Raw genomic sequence first — 7,353 nt, forward strand, 5'->3', positions numbered from 1 at the left:
CAAACGGGTCCTCTTCTTCTTCCTTCAAGAAGTATAAGACTCGAATAATTTTCGGTAAACGTGTCAGCTCCTTCTTCTTTCAAGGAGTATAGAACTCGAACAATCTTCGGCAAACGGGTCGCTCCTTCTTTTTTCAAGGAGTATAGGACTCAAACAATCTTCGAAAAATGTGTCTGCTCCACTATTCATTTAGAGGAGGTCAGACACGATTTGTGCCTCTTCTTTGGGTAGACAAGTCAACTTTGGAAAATGTGTCTGTTCCACTATTCATTTAGGGGAGATCAGACTTGCGATTGATTTGTTTGGTGGCTAGGAGGACTTATCATCTTGCTCGGAAGCCTGACAAATAACCCGAAGGATTTAATCATCATGCTCGGAAGGCTTACTGATGGCTTGCTTCACTACTCATCCGTGAAGGCTTAAGATTAATTTGCTTCACTACTCCTCCGTTAAGGCTTATAGATGATTTCCTTCACTACTCTTCTATGAAGGCTTATAGATGATTTGCTTCACTACTCTTCCGTGAAGGCTTAAGATGGCCCGGAAGATTTAATCATCATTCTTGGAAGGTTTACTAATGGCCCGAATGACTTATCGATTTTGGAAATAATTTATTAGGTAAGAAACTTTAAAAATCGCTCTCTTACTTTTCAAAAATTTCATTTTCTAAAAATATCAAATGAGAAAATTTGGAAATCGCTTTCTCATTTTTTTGAAAGTCACATGAAAACATCCGGCCCGAAGGTCTTATAGATGTCCCGATGCACTTATCATCTTGCTCGGAAGCCTGACAGATGACCCGGAGGATTTAATCATCATGCTCAGAAGGCTTACTGATGGCTTGCTTCAGTACTCTTCCGTGAAGACTGAAAATTGATTTGATTCACTACTCTTCCGTGAAGGCTTATAGATGATTTGCTTCACTACTCTTTCATGAATGTTTATAGATGATTTACTTCACTGCTCTTACGTGAAGGCTTAAGATGATTTTCTTCATTACTCTTACGTGAAGGCTTAAGATTGATTTGCTTCACTACTCTTACGTGGAGGCTTAAGATTGATTTGCTTCACTACTCTTATGTGAAGGATTAAGACTAATTTGCTTCGAAGGTCAAACCCGAAAATCAAACGTTACCAATCATTAGTGTATGCTTGAAAATTTTGAAATGTTATACTCGAAAAATTTAGAATTTGAGAGAATCCCTGAGAATCTATTTCTTTTGTGTGAGCTTGTCTCGCAACCACTAGATATGAGAATATGCCTTGACTCAAGTGCCATTTGAATCTCTCCCTTCTTGGGACTTTAAATTGGTTAATGACTCCCTATTTGATTTGCCCCAATTTCACGTGTGTATGTCATTTTAATCAATTGATCTGTTTCTTCGTACCCGATAATCTTTGTTTTTTCTCCTACATCTGATGGTCCCCACTTCAAAGTAATGCTTCTTCTATGGATTGGGCATCTCTGTTCTTGAGGGTCTACCTCTAGAAACATGATTCCCTATATTTGAGGTTTGAATTATTCCTTTCAACTTTTCAGGCTTTTGACATCATGAATCTTCTCTTTTCACTTGAAGATCTGTCAAAACCATGTGTTTAAATGCAAATGCAATTAAATGTAATACATTTTCTTTTATGCAAATGATATTATAATGAATGCATAAATGTTGATTCTATATTAATTTGATTCCAAAGTGGCGAACTCAGTCTTCTTCCACTTGAGAATTTTTTCTAGGGTTTGCTTTAGATATCATTGAAGCAATTAATGCTTGCAACTTTGTATCCTTCTGAAGATCTACTCGATCATCTTGTAGTCTTTGTTTTCTGTCTTCATTTCGGAGAAAGTGTTTTCTCTCTCAAATTCTTGCTATGGTCAGAAATATAATCTGGTTGTCCTATTTTTAGAGACTATGTATATGACTATGCCAAACTCCGCAAAAATAATGAGATAGCAACGTCTATTCTGATTTGACTCTTGAAACATATCACAAGGAGGATCTATCCTAATTTTTCATATCACCACATCTAATTAGATATCAAATAAGGCTTAATTATACCTTATCTTATCGAGAGGTTTAATAATAGCCCATCATTCAACCTTAGTTGGTTCCACTAGTGTCTTACTATTAAAATTCTACCGCCTCTTCCGTGGAAAGAAATCTTCACTATTTCTCATTTTTAACCTTGGGGTTGTAGAAGACAACCTTCATCTTGGGTAATGGAAACAACACTTGATCGTAACATTGATTCAACACCATATTTACTGGTTCAAGATGAATAAGTCGTGCCTACACCTTATGCAAAAACCTCTTCTTGTCTTGCCAACTTCTTGAATTCTGATATTTCCTCCTTAATTTGGGGATTTTGTGAAGATCATGCTAATCATTAGATTTTGAACCTGTATAATCCAAATCTTCAACCTGATACAAAAATGTGCAGATATTATTTCTTCATATCATCCTCTCTTTCTCAAGTAACGTCTTCAACATTATGATTTTGCTAAATCACTTTGACTAGAGGAATCGTCTTGTTACGCAGTTCTTTGATTTCTCGAGCTAAGATCTGAATTGGTAATTCTTCATAAGTCAAATCTGATTGGATCTCAATTTTCTTTGAAGTTAATGCTAACTGTTAAGCCATCAGTCCAACTCTTTTTAAGATTTCATAAGGTCCAATGAATCTTGGACTTAGTTTCCCTTTACGCCCAAAATATAAAATCTTTTTCCAAGGTGATACTTTAATAAAAACTTTATCGCCTTCATAAAATTCAATCTCGTTTCACTTCAAGTTTGCATAAGACTTTTACCAATCAAATTCCATTTTGAGATTATTTTGAATTATCTTTACTTTATCCTTAACCTCTTTCAATAAATCTGGGCCAACAAGATTTCGATCTTTTAACTCGAACTCATTCAATGGTGTTCGACATTTTCTCCCATATAAAGCTTCATACGGAGCCATCTTGATGCTCAATTTATAACTGTTATTGTAGATCAATCCTTATAGAGACAAACAATTTTCTTTTCTCATGATTCCTTTAACTCAATCACGCATGCGCTCAGAATATATTCTAATATCTGAATAGCACTCTCTGACTTACCATACGTCTGTGGATGAAAGGTTGTACTGAAATTTAATTAAGTACCCAAAACTTTATGCAAATATTTCTAAAATCTTGAAGTGACCCTTGGATCCCTGTCTGATATGATTGATATTAGCATTCCATGTAGCTAAACTATCTCCTTGATATATAACTCTGTATATTTATCCAATGCATAGTCCATTCACATCGAAATGAAATGTGTCGATTTAGTTAACCGGTCACTATCACCCAAATGGAATCTTTTTTATTTGATGTCAAAGGTAGTCCAGTAACAAAATCATAGTGACTCTTTACCACTTCCACTTTGGAATAGAAATCAGTTGCAACAATCCCAAAGGCACTTGATGCTAAGCTTTTACTCATTGACATGTCAAACATGTAGCAACAACTCAGTAATGTTTCTTTTCATACCTAGCCACCAAAATGACTCTATACATCCTGATATATTTTGTTCCCACCTGGATGCATAGTCAGTGGACTATAATGTGCCTCAGAAAGAATATCTTTCTTAAACTCATCATCATGAGGAATACAAATTCTTCCTTGATAAAATAGACATTCATCAGACTTGACTTCAAAGTCTTTAGTCTCGCATTTTTTTTCACAAGTGAAATATTTTTTTAAGCATCTCTCATTTTTTTTTCTTTTTTTCTATTTTTTTACTTTTTCTTCTTTCTATTTTTCCTTTTTTTCTTTTTCTTTTTCTTTTTTTTTCTTCTTTCTTTTTGTTTTCTTCTTTTCTTTTTCTTTTTCTGTTTCTTTTTTTTCTTTAGCTCTTATGCCATTTTCCGAGACAACATGACAAAGAAAAACAACTTCTGACAGCCAAAACTCACACATTGACAGTTTGGTATATAATTTTTTTTACCCTTAAGTATCGGAGCACAATACGAAGATGAACATCATGTTCTATCTTTGTATTCAAGTATACCAGAATGTCATAAATACAAATCACCTTAAATTGATCTAAGTAAGGTTGAAATACCCGATTCATCAAATCCATGAATGCTGCCATAGCATTTTTCAAACCAAACGGCATTACTACGAACTCGTAGTGTCTATACCGTGTTCTGAAAACTATCTTTAAAACATCTTTCTTAAGCTAATCAAACAAGTCATTAATCCTTGGAAGATGATACATGTTCTTGATAGTTACTTTGTTTAACTATTGATAATATATGCATAATCACATATATCCATTTTTTATAAACAATACTGGTTCACCCCAAGGTAAAATATTCGGTCTAATGCATCCTCAATCTAGTAATTCTTGCAATTGGTTCGTTATTCTCTTAACTCAATCGCAACCATTCGATATGAACCCTTAAATACAGGATCAATGCCTTGATAACTATAAATATTGAATTTCCACCTCTCACTCTGGAGGTAACCCAAATAATAAATCGAAAAAGACATATGGAAATTCCCAAGTTATGGAAATATCGTATGATCTTACTTCAGATACCCAACCTTAAAGCAGATACAATCAACTCATGATCAAAATGATCTAAAACTCATTAATGATAATCCCATAAGATTCACCTATAACATAGGCTCCTGAATCTTTATCGGATATTTACTACCTGTTCGACTCACACTAGCATCATAACCCATAGGTCTTCCGCTATAATATCACTCAATATCAAGTAGAATTGAATATTTCTACTTTGGAATTCCTTATTTCATTCTTAAGGAAATATATATATCTTTTCTAGATCCAAAGAAAGTATTCTCGAGCAGTTGAAACATTTTCCATCTCAAATGATAGTCTAAATATCCACATCGTTCAATAAGAAAATTTGACAATTTGTAGCAATAATTTTATAGTAGTTAATGCTAAAATCACACTAGTAAACAAATTTACTCTTTTTCTTATCATTACTAACTTGATAATTTTCAAGTTCTTGAGAATCCATCTCAATCTAAACAATAATTAATTGTAGCATGGAATGGTATACAATCTATTTTCACAAATTTACCTTCACAAGGTAACTCTATCCAATTTTATGAACTTGATATTTATTCTCAATCCAACCTATAACCATTTGATTCACTAATAACTCAACTTTCTTTAAACTTTTAGTGGACAACTTATTACCACTTATTTATTTCCTCTTACACAAATCAACAATGCTTTAAACAATTTATTGCTTACCTTAAATATTTCTCACTTATTTAAGCTTACCTGGAGGAACCTCAGAATCATCATTAGATTCAAAAATCTCCTCTGGATCCTCATCCGATTCGACTTTTCTTGTAATACATTTAAACTTTTTAATGGATTCTTCCAATTCAAGAACATCGTTAAATGTTGGGACATTTCTTCCACAGAATAGAGAAAAATCCCTAACAACATCCACCCTTCTAATGCGTGATACTGAAGTCATGTCAGATTCTCTTGGGTCGATTTAAATCTCGACTTTCTTTTCAACATTATCAACTTTCTTACCTTTGTCTTTAATTTCCGACATCTGAACATAGTTAGAATCATCATAAATTAGTAAAGAGTAACTTTACTCCCAATAAGCCTCATCACAGTATATATACAACTATCAGTAACTTTTGACATCCTAATGGCATGTATAAACTTTTTAACTCAAAACAAACTCGGTTTAATCCTAGAATCGGCTAAACCTATAGCTCTGATGCCAATAAATGTAACACCATAACTCGTATAATTATACCTATACAGATTATAGATGTCACCTGACTTTCTTTAAACCATTTAATATATTCAAAAGTGATTTAAAATTTATTTTCTTAAAATGGTAAATGATATTGTAAAAATATCATATCATATCAAATTATCACATACTATTTAAAATATATATTAATATGAATTTGTGCTATCCATATTGAAACTGAGTAAAACTATTTAGTTTAACCATTACAAACCAGTTGCAAAATATGTTTTTATGAATAGTATTGTACTGTATGAATAGTACCAATACTGTTTAAATAGTACCGTAAACAGTACTGAACAGTACCGTGAACAGTATGCCGATGCACTACTGCAGTACCGTGAATAGTGTACAGATGCACAAAAACATCGAATTTAAAATATGTATCGATGCACTGCTACAGTTTATCGATGCATTGTTACAGTAATTTCAGCAAAACATATATAAAACTCATAAAAACTTAACCTTTCATCACAATAAAGTTATCATTTTTTTCTAAATTAGTTCAACAAAGAAAATAGAACATTAATAATTACATGCCACTAACAAAGTCAAAAATTCCATCATAGGATATCATACTAATATTATAGTGTATTCTTGGATGCTCAGAGTGCCATGTACTCTTTACTATATTCTTGGCTTTTTACCTACGCATGAAAAACATCACATGCTAAGTATATATTTAGTGAGGCAATAAAAACAATAAACAATGCAATATTGTAACACCCCCAACCCATACCCGACCCAAATACGAGTCTGAGGTGTCACATTTACTTTTCAAACTTTGACTCTTAAAGAAAACCCAAAGAAATTTTAAATTTTCATTGAAATAACATTGTTACTTTACATAGGTTGACCCAAAACAAAACAAAATCAATCAGAGCATTCATAACTAACACCTTACTTACATGCCAACACACTATACACAACAAAATACATACTTATCAGTTACTTCTGATCTGATCTTCTAGCAATGATGATGTTCTTGCCACCCCTATTTCTGCTCTTCTGGATTCTTGGTACCTACGTGTAAATCACTTACACGCTAAGTCATAGACTTAGTGAGACATAAAATAAACATATAACAATAATATCATGAACATACACTACTATCAATCCACTAGGACATTGCAATGCACATGTAGATATCACACTATGACATATGAGTATGATATGCATGAATAAACAATTTTGTTTCATACGAATTTCCTTTAGTTTATCTTTGGATACCCATGTACATTATTGAGAACAGAAGGTACGCGAGTACATTGAGGTTGTGCACAATGCTATCACCACAGCTCGAATAAAATCCCACTATAGGCACTGAATATTTATCCCAAAGGACCACTGATATGTCCCAAATGACCACTGATAATCCCTCGACTCTTGGCATGCCAATTATACCTACAACTCTCATATTAAAAAACATGGGCTTAAATATGAATACATTTCTCATTTTCATATTTCTTTTATCACTTTTCATATAATACATAATTCACTTCACATGCACACATATGATCAATTTATCCTTTCATATATAACTTGGCATTATCCTTTGATAATAACATT

The sequence above is a fragment of the Hibiscus syriacus genome, unplaced genomic scaffold (assembly GCF_006381635.1).
Source record: "Hibiscus syriacus cultivar Baekdansim isolate YM2019G1 unplaced genomic scaffold, ASM638163v2 tig00008145_pilon, whole genome shotgun sequence".
NCBI classification, from domain to species: Eukaryota; Viridiplantae; Streptophyta; class Magnoliopsida; order Malvales; family Malvaceae; genus Hibiscus; species Hibiscus syriacus.